Source organism: Heliangelus exortis, chromosome 8 (assembly GCF_036169615.1).
Source record: "Heliangelus exortis chromosome 8, bHelExo1.hap1, whole genome shotgun sequence".
Taxonomy (NCBI): Eukaryota; Metazoa; Chordata; class Aves; order Apodiformes; family Trochilidae; genus Heliangelus; species Heliangelus exortis.
In genome coordinates this window covers 22,150,278-22,170,305 of record NC_092429.1, presented here as the reverse complement: position 1 = coordinate 22,170,305, position 20,028 = coordinate 22,150,278, and the positions used below count along the sequence as shown (strand labels likewise).

Below are 20,028 nucleotides of genomic sequence, written 5' to 3'. Positions count from 1 at the left end.
AAGTGAAATCTTACATTTTTGTTAAGAAGTACCACTTGATCCTTGAGGCAAACAAATTCACTTCAATCTATGGGACAGTACACATTACTAACAAGTGCATTGGCAAGGCTATAGGATGAAACACTGCTTTCTATTGACTTCTAAAAGTAGAACACAGTTTTCCCATTTATGAAAGTTCTATTACTTCATATGGTTGCTTTTGCAAATGAAAACTGGCAATGGTCCTCTACAGAAGTGGTCTATGAATCACAGAAAAGCAGCTTATGCTTCCCAGTGTGGCACAAGAAGGTGCCAGGTATGTCAGGATCGAATCCAGCACAGTCATGAGGAGATTATAGAGCCCATAAAGTTTGGTTATGCAAAGTCTCTCATTCTTAAAGAGAGAGGAGGATGAGTCAAAGATTATTATGGCTATATGTGTTATTTTAGCAAATCAAATATTTTAGCATACATCAAATATGTATGCACTCAGACTTTCAAATATGTTCATCAAATGACCTTGTAGATGGTCAAGATACTTAAGAGTGCCTGGACAGAGAATATACATAGAGAGCACATAAAAGTTTTCTTTGTTTAGTTAATTTCACATGTTTCCATCAGCACCCTGACACAGGCTACTACTGCAGAGTTTTCAGGGTGATATAAAACTGTGTGTATGATATACCATACAGAATTTCCTAGGTTTCTTTTTTACTCTATAGCAGTGTTCAAAATAGTCTCAGTTTGCTTTGCTTTCTAGTAAACTGAATAAAAGGAAATAATCTTAACATTAAGATTATTCTTTAATGGAGTAAATAGTATTTGTTTTCTAGCACAATGAATTAAATCCTCGTGCTCCTATCTGTGATGTTTAACTTCCTAAAACTCTGAAGCCTGGCAGTCTGGGAATAAGTGAAGAGGAGTTTCTCGTATTACTTCATTCTGAACCTCAAACAGGAGATCAGATGAACCTGAGTGTCCTGCTGTCTTCCCCAGTAACTTGCTTTTTCCTTCCCTGAGAAGCGGAAAATGAAGATTTATAAGAATGTTTCAATCAATACTAATAGGTTTTGGCTATTAGAGACTGATAAAATTCCAGTGTCTGTTGGAAATACATTCTACATGTACCTAAAAGTAACTAAAAGGCTCACACATAGAGGTAATGGAATGAATGAAGATAATGTTGCTCTTTGATCTATAGTTCAAAAAATTCCCTTATTATAACTTTGTTGTTGTTTTAAGAGCTTTGACACTATTTTCTTTCAATAGCTTGAGTCAGGGGAAGAATTGAAACAAAGACTTACATTCCTCACTACTTCTTATTTCTTGTTTTTAACTCTAGCTCACAAAAGCTTTCACTTACAGTAATAAAGACTGGAGTTGTAATTGGATTTTTTTAAGTGTTTTTCACTCCAGCTGCAGCAGACAATACTCTGACTTGCAGTTAATACATACAGACATATCTACTTATTTTCTCTTGCATTGCAGCTCATGTACTTCCTAAATTGGCAGCTTGCCATTTATATGTGGAAACCACAATTGTGTTAGCACGAGGGGGAAACTGGGATTTCATACATCTGCAGTGCACAAATATCTTAGTTGCATCAATGAATGGAGAAGAGATAAAGGTTTAAATTTAGCTATTAGGATTACAACACACTTAGACACTCCATAAAGTCAGCCATGAGTTAAAAATAATTGAAATTCAAGTTAGAACTCAGACTGCCCTCAAAAGACTTCATATTTGGAACACTCGTTAGTTTCAATTGATGGTGGTAGTTCTATATAGATATCCAGCAAGAGTAGATACATTCTAAAGTCATTTATTTATCCTCTAATGCTGAAAATTAAATCAAACTCTGGAGATACTCCTCATCTCCCTAATGTGGAGAAGAACAGTGAAGGCATTTTATTTTTATGAAGTTAAACATCATAGGAGCAAGATGATTGAATATAATGTGCTAGAAAATAAATACTCTTTGCTCCATTCAAGAACTAAAAAATGACCATAAACATCCCTGTTTTTTCTTGCAAATGAGAGAAGAGATGATGCAATTACAAAAGGTCTATCAGGCACTTTCTTATTTCTCACTTAAGTGGATGTATTGCTAATCTTCCTGAGGATCATTTGGCACCATATTTGTGTCATCTAGCTATGCCAGCATGGTTTAACTTGCAGGAAAGCATCTGAATGAATTCTCTGTCCCTAAGAAACCCTTGCAACATTTTGAAATTTCTCTTGCTGAATCTTTAGTGAACCTGATAATGAGTAGAACCAGCTGTAACACTCTAGATCTTGTCTGAAAAGGCAGAGGTCTCCAATCTAAAAAGCTGTGTAAAAGGGTTATATGGAACTAACGTTTTTTTTTTATTATTTTTTGGTTTGGTGGGGTTTTGGGGTTTGTTTTTGAGTTTGGATTTTTTTGTTGATTTGCTTTGTTTTTATGGAAAAGATCTTGCACATATTTCATGTCTTTGTCTTTAGGCCACAAATCTGAAATATTTTAGAAATACTTTCAATTAGTCTGCATTTCAGACTTCAGTTTCCTGAAGTTCCCTTTTATATCATCCCCGTGTCTGATTATTGCATGACACGTGCTAGTAGAAAGCCAGATCTTACAGATGAGGGAGGAAGCTAGATAACACTTTCTATATTAATACTTACAGAAAAGTACTGTATTTTGGAGACTATGGGCCTGCCAACATGAACTGAATGAATAGGTTTTGGGTACACAGGAGCAGTGCAGAGTAGGTCAAGAGAGGTTCTCCTCCCCCTCTATTCTGCATTGGTGAGGCCGCACCTGGAGTATTGTGTCCAGTTCTGGGCCCCTCAGTTCAAGAAGGACAGGGAAGTGCTTGAAAGAGTCCAGCGCAGAGCTACTGAGATGATTAAGGGAGTGGAACATCTCCCTTATGAGGAAAGGCTGAGGGAGCTGGGTCTCTTTAGTTTGGAGAAAAGGAGACTGAGGGGTGACCTCATCAATGTTTTCAAATATGTAAGGGGTGAGTGTCAGGGAGATGGAGTTAGGCTTTTCTCAGTGGTGACCAGTGATAGGACAAGGGGTAATGGGTGTAAATTGGAGCATAGGAGGTTCAAGTTGAATATCAGAAAAAATTTTTTTACTGTAAGGGTGACAGAGCCCTGGAACAGGCTGCCCAGGGGGGTTGTGGAGTCTCCTTCACTGGAGACATTCAAAACCCGCCTGGACACGTTCCTAGGGGATGTACTCTAGGGGGCCCTGCTCTGGCAGGGGGGGTTGGACTAGATGATCTTTCGAGGTCCCTTCCAACCCCTAGGATTCTGTGATTCTATGATTCTAAACAGAGTACTTGAATTAGAGAGAATGGGCTCTGATGACTTTCTAACACTTGCTGACTTCTATAGTTTGCATAAATCTCTGCTGAATGAATACTCAACCATAATTACTTGAAGAGTTGATAGAAGTATTGTCAAATGAACAAAAATTCTCTTTTCTGTGAAACCAAGGTGGTCATCAATGAATGTAGTCACTAAATATATTGATGATTTAATCATTAGAGATGATAGGAACAGTGGAACACTACATTAAATGTAGAAAAGTTTGATTCTCTCTTCCAGTTTTGTATATTATTGTTCTTATCGTGGATTAGGGGGTTCAGTACCTTCCTTGCTGCAATCAGCTGGAAGTGACAATTTTAAATCCTTATAATCAACTGGTTTGGAGTCTGTGTAACCTTCATAGGTTTAACTAAAATCTTCAACTGATAAAGGTAACCTTTAACCCTACTTAGCTATGAAATTACCCAATTCCTGCCCCAAGGAACTTGTTCACTTTCATAAACTGTTTTCAAACAGTATTTCTAGATGTGTTTTGTCAGCTGAAGCAACACAGAGGGTAAATAAATTCTCCAGAGAGTGCAAAGTGATCTTTTAGGTATCATCAGTACTTTCTGAAATATTTTTGATTTAGGTGTTTGTATGAAAATTCTGATTCCATGCAATTGACTTTTCTTTTTTTGCCCACTTTTGTTAACTAATCTCACCTTGTGAGCTTTTCTTGTAATTATGGTGACACTAAAGAATCCCCTTTATCAGCCCCCACAGACTTGATTTATCTCATCAGCCAAATCTATAATGTCTTGTTACCCGGCTCTGGTACTGACTTCACAGCTCTAAGGATAAACGTGTCCCCTCTTCCTCCCTGACTTCTTCAAGATTTCTGAAAAATATCAAGTCTTTTAGAATCTTAACTCCAAAATAAAATGTGAGCTGAGATTCATTATTATGATTTTAAAATTACATGATCGCACACATTGTGTAACTTTGAAAATATATTTGACCTGTTTCATACTATTAAAAAGATGTCTCTCTCCCAGATCTTCTTGCCCTAGCAGGTAGTCTATTCACTTTCTAAATGTTTAAAGGAAGCAATCTAATTTTATTGGGCAGCTAACAAACTCTTAAATACTTGCTTACTTTTGGATTTTCTATAATTCTTTTTTAGCCTGAAATCTGTTCTGTTAACTTTTCATAACAAGTCACTGAGTATTTGCTCCTGCTAGAGATCCTTTAATGAATACAGATAATTCATGTTAGGGTCATTGTTACAAGACAATGGATCAATCACCCTTATGAAGAAGCACATGTAAAAGTTCTTAAATAAGAAATTTTATTAACGGAATTTGAATTTTTATTCAGAGAAAAACGTTCTTTCAGCATCACTGAGACAGGTGGTTCTGGTCTGTTGGAGAAAATGCTTACTCACTGTTTGTTTTGAAGAGGGACTTTGTAGGTTTGTTAATCTCACTGAAAGGTAGAGTTACCAACTCTGGAAAGCAAAGGTGCAGAACTTACATTTACCTCATGGCAAAGTTCTGTATTTTTTCTGGAGTTAACGTGAGGATTAAAATAATGAGTATATCTTAATGTTTCTTTCTACTTCCATGCTTAGGTAATATGTTCTTGATATCAGGATAGGTGTTATGATAAGAGTGGGAATGGCACTGTATGAGTGAGTCATTTTCTGCTTGTTGGTCTTTTTCTCCTTGTGGGACTTTTTTGAGGTTATGAGAAATATTTTTTTTATTACATGAAATGTTTTGACTTTTAACTAAAAGGTTGAGTTCTACAGTGCCACCATCTTTTAAAGATTAAATCCACATGGTACTATATGGAGTACAATATCCATTGTTCATACTTCTTGAATGACTTGGAATCATGTGTTAACATGATGAAACCAGATGGGATGTTCAAACACTAAACTCCATTTAGTGTGAGCCAGATGTCTTTCCTGGAGAATGGAGGAGGGATCCTCCAAATAGCAATTTCAGAAAAGATATTAATTGTCAAATTTTGAGCAATTGCTTCAAATGATAAATATGCTCTGTTGGTTGGTCAGTGATTGGTTCTCTTCTTTTCTTGATCGTTTTCTTGATGCTTTTCTGAAGCTCCTGGCTTCAGCTGTGGATGTATCATGATCAAAAATATTTTTGGGTTTTTTGTAGTATTGTGGGTGGGTTTTTTTTTTTGGTTTTGGGTTGGTTTTTTTTTGTTTTGTTTTTTTTTTTAATAAGTTTTTTTTTTTAGTTTTTCCCAACTTAAGAAAAAGTAAAATTAAGTTGTTGAATACATTGGGATATACAGAGTTTGATTTTGTTTCTCAATTAGCTTCTTAAAAAATGTAAAAGTAATGCAGTAGAGAACAATATAGGTAAGTCAAAAGCAAGTTGCAGAATGTAGCACTAGCTATGAAAAAAAAAACCACTGAAGTTTGTCAAAAGGTTATCAGTCACTCAAAAAGGTTGTATCTCTAAATTAGATTAACAAACATTTTTAGAATGAGCCATCTATATGCACACTTAGGTTTGCAAAAAGTTCATGGCTATCTTCTGGTGTCTTAAAAAGCAAAGCAAAAACTCTTCAGTTATGTTACCTTTGACCTTTAAAGAAATTCCACTACAGTGGACTTGCCACAGTGTAGAGAGACTGTAAATGTGTTTAGACAGCTGGAACAGTCTGAGGCCTCCTTAAGGAAATGGAAAACAATACAGGAGATCTTCATTCAGAAATATTCTCATATTATGAAGAATTTCCAGTACTTTTTAATACAGAATGTGAATGTGAATCTTTTATGTGAATCTTAGTGTTTGTCATGAAATAAAGTATGAGTTTTCAAACAGAGGAATTGAGATTTAGGTCTCCCCCACATTTCTCTTTCCTACCATGGTAACCTCACTTATTTTACATTTGTTCAGTAGAAGGAGTGCCAGCCAAGTTAACTTTCTAAATTTAAAAAATACTGGATGATAAATATCTGGCAAAGAGTCTTCTTTATGCTTGCCATCTCCTGTTGTAGAGAGCTAGGGAAAAAAGGAGCAGGAAGGTCATTAAGATCTTGTAACCAAAGACCCCAACTCCTTTACCCATAAAAGTCTCGAATTTTCTTTACTATCTCCTCGCCTTTTGCAACATCCAAAATTCACATTGGACCCTGAGGGCATCCAGCAGGAAAACATCACTGTCTGTTCAGTGTAAATCCCAAGGAAGGGAAGAAAAGGACAGGACATGACATGGGCACTGCATAGCAGAGAGCCTCTGGAGGAGAACAGAGTAGAGAGCTGGGTGAAATGAAAAGTTGTGAATTTGGCAAAGTCTCTCTGGTGATTACAGTGGTCTTGGTGTTCTCATAATCTGTGTGTGGAAGGCATCAGGAGTGTGTTGGAAACACACAGTGCAGCCCTAACCCACTGGAGTCTGCCAGGATGATGCTAAATCATCTCCCCTCTGCTGGATGCTACAAAACGCCCCGCATTGGTACAAGAGTGTTGAAACAATTCAATTATGCAACCAAGAAAGGTATTCATGGGCTTGATGCACAATCAGCATTAGCCTCTGTTTCTTTTGACCTATTTCCTTCTTAAAGTTCAGGATTTTTTTATAATATACAAATGTAAACTAGTCTTTCAACAGAAAACTCCTAAGATACCTCTTTGAAAAGGACATCAACTTTATCAGCTTTTTAAGCAACTGAGGTTTCACTTCCTTCATTAACATGACCAATAATTTTTTTCTTTTCATGGGAAAAATCTTAGTCAAGTTACCCAGATTTTACCACTGAGCCTGAAAAATTCTGCTGGAATACTGGTGATGATAGAATAGATCTGATGAATGACTCTCTCAATGAAGTTATATAAACTTTATTCCCTAAATATTAATGCAAAACTGGTGGAGGATATTGTGTAGAGGGACCTGTGTTGTTCTTTTTCTTTTAAATTATGTGTTTTGAATTGAAATATGCTTTAACCATAAAATAAAAGAGTAAAATGTAATAATAAACAAAATTTAAAAATAAAGTACATGAGTAATTCACCAAGGAGGTGAAGAGGAAGCTTGAATTTAGAAACATAATGTGAGATGAATCCCACATATTGAAGTAACAGTGGTCCATACTTTAACTTACTGAAATTTCTTACTGAAATGAGGTAATTCTTACTCTACTCCTTGCTATTTTGCATACCAAGGAAACTTGTCTCTAATTTTGCAAGTAGGGAAATTATGTAAGGGAGACTAATCAGCTTGCAAGCTGATTATTTATTTGATGTTTCCACTAATAACTAAAAGGTACATCTGAAGTCCTAATCTTTCTTGTGTCAATTAAATAAAAATGTTTAGCTATCTCTGAAAATTTACTGCCCCTGAAAAAGTCACTATTATATTTACATTTATGCCTTCAAATAAAAGTTTAAAGAATCTCATCCTATCAAGAATAGCTTTTCATATTTATGCAAATCAGTTCCAATTTTTACATCTTTGCATCTTACTCTTTGCAGAGAAATACAGCAATTCAGGGCAGAGTGGTTTAAAGAGGCAGATTGGATGGGGGTAGAAGAGATGGGTAAGAAACAGCTCAGCAGAAAATGGGTTTCACAAAGGGAATCTGTCTCTAGTTTTAGAATTTCATGAACTAATGCTCTGGAGCTCTCTTGGGCTATGATCCTCACGGTGCACAAGATCTGGAAGGAAGAATTTCTTCTCTCCCATGCCTATGATGTATTAGTGTCATTTAAGTGTTATGCAAGACTGAAGTGGGTTACATAAGAATAACAGGACCTGGTTTTTTGTTATGACTTGCTTCAACTGACATGGAAAAGAACTTTGAAACCAAGCACCATTCAAACATAAAATGTGTAGCAAAGGCTTTAGGAGTTATTGTAATTTAGAGTCTGAGGGGAATACACATTCACAGAAAGAGAAGGTTCAATGCACAATTTACTGTATTTTAGGTGCACTTATAGAGTGTAGGAGGACTAATAATTCATAAGGGTAAATGAATCAAGACACAAGAACATTGTCCTACTTGTACCATGCTGCTTTTCCTGCAGATGTTGTATAGTGTGCAGTAATGATAGCAAATCAGTTTAGAATTTACAGAGAAGAAGGTTTGTATGAGTCTTTTCCAAAAGATATTATTTTGATGCTCGAAAATTGCAGAAGACTAAATGAATTTATATTTTTAATCCATTTTTTCTGGATTAATTTAGTTTTATTCAATGTTATACTTGCAAATAATTGCAAAATCAGTAATTTATAAACATGTCAAGAGCTTCCTCTCAGACTGCAGTCCTGAAAAATCAATTCATAGTAGCCCATCAAAGCGAGACAAATGAAACCATTTTCTGCAGCCCAAAGGGTTCTGAAATTTTGTAAGTACCCAAATGTCTGCTTCCACTGTTTCACAGCAAGCTCAAAAGTTATGAACTTGAGATAGTAGGAGAAAACAGTGTGAAAAAATTACTTTATTCTGTTTGTTTCAAGTCCAGCTTTTTAGTGCTCCCTGTTTCCTTTGCAGTAACAATGTCTGGTTTCAGTCTACAGAAGGAGTTGAATTCTCAGCTGTGCAAAAAATTACACTTATGACAAGCACACTTGACCTCCAGTGAAATTAAGGAGTGTACCACCTGCACTAAATATGTCTTGTAAATAGTGTCAGGAGCAAAGGGATGCAGTCTGGCTAGAAATCAAATCCAGTTGCATAGCTTACTACAATAATAGCATTTCAGGTTGCTTGAAATTTTTCACTTCTAATTGTACCTTACTCTTAAACAAGGAGTGTTGATGAGTTGTTAGCAGCTGCACTGTGAACAGGAGCACTCTTTGTGCTGAGATAAAGCTGCCCAGCTCTAGAAATAATCTGTCATGAAAAAGACATTTTTTTTTCCTCTCTTTTTCTTTCATCCAAATGTTGTTACAGATGAAATAAAGGAACATAAAACTGTTTCAAGGCACTTCCAGAATATTTTGATCCCTTGACCTGTGTCTACTCCTAGAATAAACTAGTAAGACCCATGTGTTGTTTTAAAGAAAGAGCTACTCCCATATCAAACCCCTTTAAAATTATCTAGATAATGAAGATGGCCTAAATTAATTTATAAAGAGATATAATAGGGAAACCACCAAATATTCTTTTAGAAAGAGACAGTATATGTCGTGGTACTTGTTACATCTGAAAGACAACCCAGTAAAATAAATGCTTTAATTGAGATCACACATCTCTGTCATGGGAGTTCTCTAGATGTAAACCCTCATCAGAAGTCTTTTTATGCAAAACTTACCTTCAAGTAATGCTGAACTGAGATGAGGTGTTACCATGGGTTATTTTGACTAGACTGTTCTGACCAGGAAGGTTCTCCATAAAGACTGCCTGCTGCTCATTGTCTCTTTTAAACCAATCTTTTTCCTCTTTTCTTTTGCATCAGTGTAATGAGCATCTCTGCAGTACAGCTTGGAGCAGAAGGAATGTGGGGGAAGTCAGTCAGTTATTTAAGGCTTTTAAGCATCTAAATCATAATTTATAAATGTTTTTTTTAGGCATAATTAGCTGCTATAGATTGCAAAGTGCAGGAAACATATTTCCAGTAACCTTTACTACCATGGTTGCATGGAGTGCATTTTAGAGTGCATTAAATGCACTAAAGTTTTCCTTATAGTGGAAGGCCTGGGGATCTTAAATGCCAGGTCCACAGCTGAAGAACCCATCAGTCCTGCAGCACAATATGTATGGGGAAAATGTCTTCCTTGCCCACAGTGGCATGAAACATCTGTGGTAAGATTTTTGGAAGCAACACAAAATCTCTAATGGTCTTGAAGGTGATGGTTTACTTCATCCATTCTCCCCAGCCAAGTCAAATTACAAGCCATCAAAAATTTTAGCAATACTCTACTAAATATAATGCATTTATGAATACAAGTTACTTATGCATGTGCAAGCTTTTGTATTATCTGCATAAGGCACATTGTAGGATTTATAAATCTCATATTTGATATACATTTTACTACACTCCTTATTTTTGTAAATCAAAATTGCAATTATACAGACCTTATGTACTTTGGTTCTTTTAAAACTGTAAAACTGTTGTTTTGCTCCTTAAAATTTTACCAGCCCTAATATAATTAATAACTCTATGATAAATCAGTTTCTTTCTAAGAAAATTGGCTGAAGTGCCTTGGATGTTTTGTAGCAATGGGTTCTGGTTTTGCTTCCCATTTCCATAGCAAAGAGAATTAATTGAAGAGATCAATAGCTTTGGGCAAATGTCACATACATAAAATTCAGTGCTATGGAGTGTGCAACGTGAGTTTAAACTTAATCTTGTATGTTGTTGTATAGAATTCTGCAAATAGCTCACCCTGACAATGCTTATGTTTTTATTAATTTAATATAGTATTAAAAAATTAAAAAAAAAAAAATCACTGTGTGTCCATAGGATAAAAAAAAAAAAGTGTTAAGTTTGATAGTGGGTATGTGTAATGGATCTTGTGGAAAATGTTTTGTGCACTTTGCAGGGTGTGAAACCTGCACAAACTTTCCAATAATGTAAAAGCACTTGCAAAAATGTTGCACCTGGAGCAGGGAGGAGTAAAGAGGGCAAAGGTCAGCATTAGGCATTACGACACTGACTAAACAGACTTTGCACTCGGTGAAAAGTCCAGACAACCCCTGCAGTGTCATCTTACAACTCTGGTTTTCTTCTTTTCAGGACATAGTAATCCATAAATACACTCAAGTCACCAGCAGCTTAGCTCTTCCCCCTCCCTTCTCCCCCTTTTTAACTCTCCTTTCATTTTTAATTCTTACATAAAGATTTGAAATTTTAACCCTTTCTGTGCCTTTTAATCAACCTTGGGAACTGCTTTTTTCTTCACTTTTGTCATTCACTGGACTTACTATCTTTTTAAATACTCTTTTTTGAAAATTATCTTAGAAAAGTGGCTTTGAATGGACTACTAGTGTATAGCTAAGACATTCTGGGAAATTATCAGGTTTTTATTAAAAAAAAAGTTATCAAACTCTGTAAACAATTTATATGCATCCTTTTTTCTGAAGCTTCTTAACGAGAGACTTTATGTGAAATATTTTGTGGGGTATAGTTTAATATTTGTTTTTACAACTTCTCGGCTTATGTGATTGAGTAGATGAAACCAGTTTCAACTGGGATGATGCAAGAAAATAATTACCCTGCTTGCCATTGTTGATTTTTTTTTTTTAATCAAACAAGAAAAAAAACCCTATTTCCCTAAACTGGGAAAAAGTAGAGGTAAAACACAAAGAGGTGTTTGTACTTTTATCATACAATTAAGTCTTTCAGTTCCACATTTATTATATTTACTAGCTGAAATCATGAAACCAAACTGATTTAAATAATTTTATTTGATCCCATTATCCACATCCCACAGCTTAAGAGACTGGATATACTCCTCATGAAGTCTGGAGCCTTGACAGTAAAAATAATCTTGTGAAATACAGCCCATAAATTGCACATAACCATGCAAAATTTGCTGACTTCCTCTCCTTGTTCTGAGTACTTGACAAGGCCATACTTCCACGCAGGATATTTCCTTCTTGCCTGCTTATTACTACCCCAGCCCTTCTGCAAACCCAGCAAGATGACCAAGAGATCTGCCACGTTATCTTTTTCTTAATTAATTTTTACAACTTCTGAGCAGCGTTGACAACAGTTGAAAGTCTGAGTATTTCTTTCATACTGTGCATGCATTAATGGAAACATTCAGCAGAAAATATTTGTTTGGCTTTTTTTTCCCTTCACACAGAGATCCCTCATATTTACTGGTAGAGGGAAAGCAGGTTTCAGTTCCATGGATGTGACACTGTTGCTTCAGTTAGACACAAAATGGTGGCCTAAAAAAAGCTGTGAAATCTTCTGGTCATCTTCAGGCCCACCGACTCCTGCTCCTCTGCAGTGATTTTTAGAGTTACTGCCCAAGGGTTTCTAATTCAGTCTTTTCAATGGTGAGAATTAAAGAATTGTCAACAAAAATAGAAAGGTGAAGCTGGGAGCACAATGACCACCAGCAAAGGTGGCAGAACCCATACAAAGGTGTTTGCTTCTTGTGGCTAAGGGTTCTGTAGACATTAAAAACTTATATCAGCACAATTCTGTAATCATGGAGTGAACTTTGAGAATGGAAATAGTTTGCTAGACCACTGTCAGACTTGAGGAGTAAGAATATGCTCAATGCTGTCACTAAAGAAGATCCTTGGTGCACAAATACTGGAGGTAGTGAATATTTAGGGTGTGGGTTCAGTACCCCTGGTCATGCAGAACAGCATTTTAGCCTGTAGCTAACATCACTGGTTTCATGGGGCAGTCTGTTAAATATTCCAGTACTCTACAGGAGTCAACATTTTAGTGTTAGGCCCATGACAGCACCTAATGTTGGGTATGCAGCATCATTAGAGATGGAGTAGTATCTTCTGTTTATCCTAGATTCAGCTGTTTTATGCATGTTAGCAAAAAAAATAAGTGAATGCTCAAGTGCATGAAAACTTAAGCAAAATAAGGTAGCACTGTTATGTGAACCTCTTGAGAAGCTGGCTTTGTATCTTGCCTAGTTATACAAATGCTACTACAAAAAAAAAAAAAAATTTATTTAATAAAACCAACAAAGACTGCTGTACTGCCTGGAATTTTATATTCTTTCAAGTATCTGAGGTACCGCCAGTGCCCTTTGCTGTGGTATCTGAATGCCAAGTTTGCAGTAATAATCACAAATTCAAAACTTGAATTCTACTAATATGACGTAGATGAGAAGCCAAGCAATTAACTGATTAGCCCAAGGCTACAAAGCATCTTGCTGGAGAGCTGAAACCAGACCTTTTACCATGTCTGCCTGGCCGGTCCCAAAGTCCATGCTTTGTTTTATGTTCCCAGGCATGTTTCTTCATGCACGTGGTACTTGGACACCATGCTTCACATCTAGCAAAAGCCAGGCTGCCCACTGCATTTTCTCCTGGATTGTTTTCTTACTTTACATTTTAAAAGTTTTTGAGGTTTTCAAAAAAACCTCAATTCAATTGAAGAAAAGAAGGAAATCTTGTTGAAACCACTTTCATAGTTATTTTACAGAAATTATATTCTGGAGATATTTGGTTGTCTCTTGATTTCAAGGTTCTAGTGATAATCTGAAACTATCAACTACTCAAGTGTGATGTTAAACTGCTGTGAATAGTAGAGGCAGTTTTTCAGAAATAGCACAGGGATAATAAATCTGTTATTAATTTCTTCTCCTTGTATTAAAACAAAACAAAACCAACAACAAAACAAATAAAAAAACACCAAAAGAAATAAACAGCCAACCCAGCTTGATCTGAATTTCTTTCATTTGGTCTTTCACCCTCCCTTTTCCTGTAAAGGATTGATTTTGCCCCCTTACTCTATCCATGGGTTATGTAAACATATGTTTAGGATCTCATGCATCTTTTACATAACTCTACTTGCTAAATCTTGATAAATATTGTTGTATTACTCCAAAGACATCTCACTAAATCCAAATAAAATGGTAGGTAAGACTTTGTTGTCTGTGTGCACATTTTTGTAGGTAGTGTTTGTGTTTGGTATATACCATATTTACAATCTGTAATTTGCATGTAGATCACACACACAAGTGAAATTGTAATCACCAAACCACAGTAGCGTGGGCAGGGTTTGGGTGTATAAAATCTATATAGAAAAATTAATAACAATTAGAGATTACAGATGTTTTCAGAGTGAGAATTTCTGACAGTGGAAAATTACTTTTTTTTTAATTTGAATATTATTTTTTAAAAAATAAAAATTGAGAAGTAGCATATCCTTCATGCTTTCTGACTTGATGAGAAAAGGCAAAGCAGTTCATGCTTTAATTCACCCACATCTTTCCTTTTTGATGTTTACTCTTTGCTGAGGGTTTTTATTTCTCTTAAATATTTGGCAATTAAATGATGCTGAATACCTTTTTTGTCTGCTCTGTGATAGACATACATACCCTTTGATGCCTGCATTTGTAAAAGAGGAACTTGTGATGATTTTTGACTGAACGTGGCTAGATTTTTTGCTGCACAAATAATATAAATTAAATATTCTTAATTATTTTAGCTCATGCTAGAAAAGATTCAGGACAAAGGGGAGATTGATGCAGTGTGCCTTACAATGGCCCTACTGATTTCTCTACTGGCCCTTCCTCTGCACATGGTCAATTAGAATTGAAAATCCTGTGCTGATTTCATTCGCTGGAATTTTTAAGCAGGTCAGGAAGAAAGATGTTATTGAAAGGAAAAGTCTCATCTAAATAAGAAAAGAACACGTGGCCATCTGGTCTAACTGTACCATGCCCAAAGTCATTTTGGCTCAGCCATAGTTTGGTTCTTACAACAGTTTGCTGAAATACCAAGCAGAAATATCTTTACATTAAAATACTTTGTGCTTTTTATTTACAAAAATGCAATGCAGAGTTCTCTTCCTATCTGTAATGCATGAGCTCATCTGACCCTGTTACCTAACTGAGACTGCCTGTGTTTCAAGTTACTTCTGCTGTGTAAAGCTGTAAGTGAAACAATCAGACACTTGAAAGTTTCTGAACAAAATCTTAGCGTTTTATCCTTGTGACTAAAACTCACATTTCTGCATGAGCTATGAAAGGCTCAAGCAAGCAGATGCAACAGGGGAAGCATGGGGGGAAGAGAGGAGAGGAGAGTTTAAAAGAAAAAGAAATTAGAACTTCAAGTTTGCATAAGTAGCATCATGGAATTTGCACAACCAGTTGCAGGCCATAGGCTATGAGATGTAGTAGATGAGCTGTAATAGACATCAAATTTTTAAGGAATTGAGCCATAAATATTCATGAGTTTCAATGATTGCTTTGTTTCAACATCAACTAATTAAAAGTTTATCTAAGTCAGCAAAAAAAAGTGCCCGGGTCAGAATTTTTCACATTTAGGTAAATATCAGGTGCCTGGACTGCAGCAGCTGAAGGATATTTGCAAAAATGCTGAGCATTTTTATCTCCTGCCTACTTCAGTTAGAGCTGCTGAAAACCCAGCATTCCCAAAAACCAAGAAACTTTACTGGGAGAAGGGGAAAGTGTTGAACTAAACTAAACTATACAGGGCAAGGGCCCTGTATCCCTATGCTCAGGTTTAATATTTAACTCTTCTGTCATTAATTTTGTGTTGACAAACAATGTATAAATTGCCATATCACTTCTAACACAAGGTAGAGTGCAAATCACTTCTGACAGTTTGAAGAATTAATTTACGCAGAATTTTAGTTTTTAGGAAATTGCTAAAAATACGATTGCTTAATGCCAATGTATGAAAGCTCCTACTTTGAAATATAGCTGCAGGCATTATTTTGAAATATGTGATACATTTTTTTGGAAGTGATACATTTTGTCTTTCAAACATGATATGCCAGAAAAAGTAGAAAGGAAGTTAGCATTTAATATTAGTGAACCTGTGTATGTAACTTAAAAGTATACACGTCCCATACACTACCTTCGTGTTGTTACCTTGTGTGTTACATTAAGATATATAAAACATTCCTTCACAGAAGTATGAAATCCTTTGTTTAAAAGCCAAACAAACAGGAACATATATAAATTTGACTACAGCTGTCAATTAAAAAAATCTCTTCATTTCTCTGAAATCTTTTTTCTCAAATGTTTACCTTGCTGCCACTATATGCAACCTTTTGTTTGTATATCTCTGCTGCTACTTGGAAAGGAAGCTTTGTTTTTTAAGACTAAATTTATGGGATACTTATGCCAGGTTTCTTTTTAATAGTGTTTATTGGCACTATTAAATAAAAGAAATTAAAAATTCCTGTCTTGTTGTTAAGGTACATGTCAGTGTGACTAAATACAGTTTAAGCCTTTTCAGGGAGTAAATGAAAAGCAGTGTATGTATGTGTACGTGCATGTGTGTATAAAAGCTTATTTTCTTTTAATTCTTTTCCTCACAAGTCCATATTGAAAAGCAAAAATTAATCACTATGTATAACATTACCATAATTTGTACCCGAAACCAGTGGAATTCCAAAGAACTTTCAGAAAATAGGCCCACATGGCATATACTTAATAATTAAATAGAATAAATGCTTTGAATCTCCCTTTTCCCTGGATGTCTCTGCTAACCCCACCCATAGCCACACCAAACGGAGAGCAACTATTTTGGGGAGTACTGCATTCCCAAGACCAACTTTCTGGCACAATGACACTGGGCCAGTTGGTGTTTCTCTGGGTTGTGGCAACGGGAAGGCTGGGGCTGCAAGGCCAGCAAACTAAAATAGTCCCCTGCCACGCTCCCCTTCTTTGGTTTGAAGACAAGCTACTCACAGAGCATTTTGCTACTGCCATGTTTAAAACTGCCACAAAACTGCCCGAGAGATCTTGCTAATCTCTATAAAGCCCAATATGTTAAGCCTTTTGGTTTGAATGCCTTTCAGATGTAGGTCTGTGCACACCACCTATTTCCCTTTATGTCCTATGTTGTATACATCTACAAAATCTTCACAGAGTATTCAAGAGCTACGCAGCAATGATTTAAGTTACGCATGAACTTCGCATAAAATACTGCCTTGACTATAAAGCTGGAGTGGAAGCCACCCTAAAATGGGGAACTGCAGATGCCCCCAGTTACTGTGTTGGGAAGTGTGTGCACACACGCGCGTGTTTCGCACGGCAGCGAGTGTGTATGTTTACAAAGTTTCTTATTTCGTATTTTTTACAAATCACAATGAAGTTGAAACTGAGCCTGGCCGACATAAGGAGGAAAGGCTGGTGTTTGTCTTTAATCTTTCTGCAGCAGGGTTCAGACTTCTGTCTGATCTGCACACGGCAGAGCTGAGGGGCTTGGCGTGCATTGCGTGCAGGCTCCTTGATTGTGGAGGGGGAAAAAAAAAAAGAATCTGGCTGGAATCCAGGCAGGCGAGCGCAGCGCTCTGTTGATCATTATGTCTAGCCTTCAGGTGTCTCAGCTCACAGTGGGCGGCAGTTGGGGGAGGGGGAGATAAGAAGAGAGCAGACAAAGAATAAAATGGTGTATAAAAAAAAGCACCCCAAACCCTGGTGTAAAAAAAAATCACACCAAATCCTTTTTCAAAAAATGCTTCTTTTAACGTTCCTTTCCCTGCAGTGGGAGCAAGCAAACATCTGTCCAGGAAGATTTATTTAAGCCATAATTAGTAGCGTCTGGAGTCTTTCAACAATTTCTCCTTATTGCACTTAATTTTTTTTAAAAAGAAGTCTGCTCATCTTTCACTTAGAAACTGTTTTCACTTCATGCTTTATTAGAGATCCAGCCTAGCCAGGACTGAGTCAGATTTCTATTGTCTGCTTTTTCTCTTCTGATCGTAGTTTTCAGAATTGAACTTTTGGTAGGGGGGGGTGGGTGGGAAGCAGTGTGCAGGCGGGGGGGAAAAGATCTTATTAGAGATCTTCTGAACATGGCGGGGGGGAAGAACAGAAATACAAATCTGTTCTTCTGATAATACAGTTATCCATTTGGGTTCAATTTCTTTTCCAGAGAAGAAGAAAAAAAAATGCTCTGCTTTGTTGCTTCTGTTTGAGAACTATCATAAATCTTGTACAGAAAGCAACTTGGGCTTAAGGAGATCTGGCCAGCAAGGGTCTGGGAAGCAATTGCAATGTCTCTTGCTATGGATAGTCTCTTCTTTCTGCCCCCTTCGTCCCCGCTGCCCCCTCCACCCCCGACCTTCTGACGTTATGCTGCAAAAAGTCCCACACCCTTTCCCACCCCACCAGGAATCTGAATGCAAGCCGCAGTCTAAAGGCAGTTAAAGTTGCTTATCAAAAAGCCTCTCCTTGTGCTGAGTGGGTCCAGATATTATACTTGCTGTGTTTTTTTCAGTTCAGCCATAACCCTTTTCTAACACTCCCCCCTTGGCTCGCCTCTCCCCCTCCCCCCGTGGAAGGGGTGGGATGGGAACCTTGCTTGACTTCATTGTTCCAAATGTAAGAGCTATTTGCCCCAAAGTGTCTTCGCTGTCTTTCATAGCTAATTATAATAACTGTCAGATGTCTGGAGAGTCTGGGCTGCCCTTGCTGGCGGAGTTAAAGTTTGCCTTTATTTTTTCCCCTTAGGGACCGATCAGGCCTGATTAGACACAGAGTACAAATAAAAGTGAACAACATACGTGTGTAGGGCTTTTTGTCTTTGTTTTTCTTTATGAACAAAGCAGCATGCTGGCCGTGTCGGGAAGCAGTGTGCATGCAGGCACTGCCCTGGAGGATAACTTTTTTTTTTCTTTCTTTCTTTCTTTCTTTCTTTCTTTTTTTTTTTTTTTTTTTCCTTTTACTAAAGCATGCAAGAAACATTTCTGAATTTGAATAGCACTTTAGATATTCGTTTATCTCATAAGTAAAAGTAACCACCGATTTAGTGCCCGTAGCATTTTGGCAATTTTAAGATATTTGCTTTTCTGAGCGAAAATAAAAATAAATAGACCCTGTACTCACAGTTCTGTTGTGCTGTGCAGGTCGCTGCCTCCTTCTGCAGAGACAAGGAGGCTTGGAGAATGTCAAAGGTGCAGAATCCCAGTTTAATTCAGGAGAAATGTACAAATTTCCTGAAGTCGCCTGGAAATCAGCCACTTGTGCTCAGACATCCCATTGCTGCTCTGCACGCTATACTATCTGCAGTTCTGAATTGAACTAAATACTGCCCATGTGAAAGACAGGGGAAACACAGTCATGTGGGACACACAAATCCACTCTATTGGCTCAGAAGGCACAACTTCAGCATTCTTGCATTTCCACCATTGGTTAACAGTTCAAGCTGAAAGAGTCCAGGTCCTCCTAGTGAGTCCGTTTTCCCTTTATGTGTGGAAGAATGACTGTAGGATTTTACAGTGACAGGATTAGTTAAGAAAGGGACTGAAGTCATCCCTTTGACTGAAGCTGGTGGGTGGGGATTGGAAGCTGTGCTTTTCTCAAGTCGACGTTTTTCCTTTTTCTGCCTGCGTCTGTCTCAGGAAATGCTTGCAGTTAACTCAGGCAGCACAGACAAACTCAAGTGACTTTCTTCAGGTTCAGGGACAGGGACTTGACTTTTAGAATAATACTGTGTAGCCGTCTGTAATAATTATTTTCACAGGACTAACTCTATTCTGATTGGCTAAAGAGTGATTATTTTCTCTTTTCTAGATTTTTTTTTTTCTTGTAGCTTAGAAAGAAGTGTAGCAGGATAATCTAACTTCAGCTTTTGCATCACATAAGCCAGACAAATGATTCCAGCAGTTCCAAGACCTAGATTAATAATTCAAATGACGACAAAAAAAGATTTTACAGAACTATTGGATCTCGGGGGAATATTATGCTGTGTTCATAGTATTTTGAAAGAAGAAATAAATTCCCTAAAATCTATAATTACTGATATTTGGTCACTTTGAGAAGAGAAAAACTATAAAGATTAAATAGGAGGAAAGAAGTGTATTCTCTATTTTTGGTATTCTGTTATTTGCTTGATTTAGTTATACCATCATGAGCAGTAATTTGAAACTGTACTCAGTCATGTGTGACATACTTCTGCAATTAACCCTTATTAAAAAGACCTCTCTAAAATCCCACATTGATGTTTTCCTAGAACCACAGAAAGCAGAGGTAGGATAGATTTGTTCTACTATGTGTCTCCAGGCAGGTTTATTTCCTCTTCTCTGTTTCCAGAGTTTTGTCTAGTGTACCTCTTAAACACTGAACATGTGGCTACTGTTGGTGGG

The 20,028-nt window shown here is 36.9% G+C and overlaps 1 long non-coding RNA gene across 4 annotated transcripts in view; it reads right to left on the bottom strand.

The window, feature by feature from the left end:
• LOC139799245 (uncharacterized) overlaps positions 1-19,264 on the bottom strand; it is a 68,386-nt gene extending 49,122 nt beyond the window's left edge. The window contains exon 1 of one of the 4 annotated variants that reach the window (XR_011727195.1): positions 18,770-19,264. This is a non-coding gene — a long non-coding RNA (uncharacterized lncRNA). The remainder of the gene's footprint in view (positions 1-18,769) is intronic. The other 3 variants (XR_011727192.1, XR_011727194.1, XR_011727193.1) reach the window with 3 other exon arrangements.
• Positions 19,265-20,028: the final 764 nt, after the last annotated feature.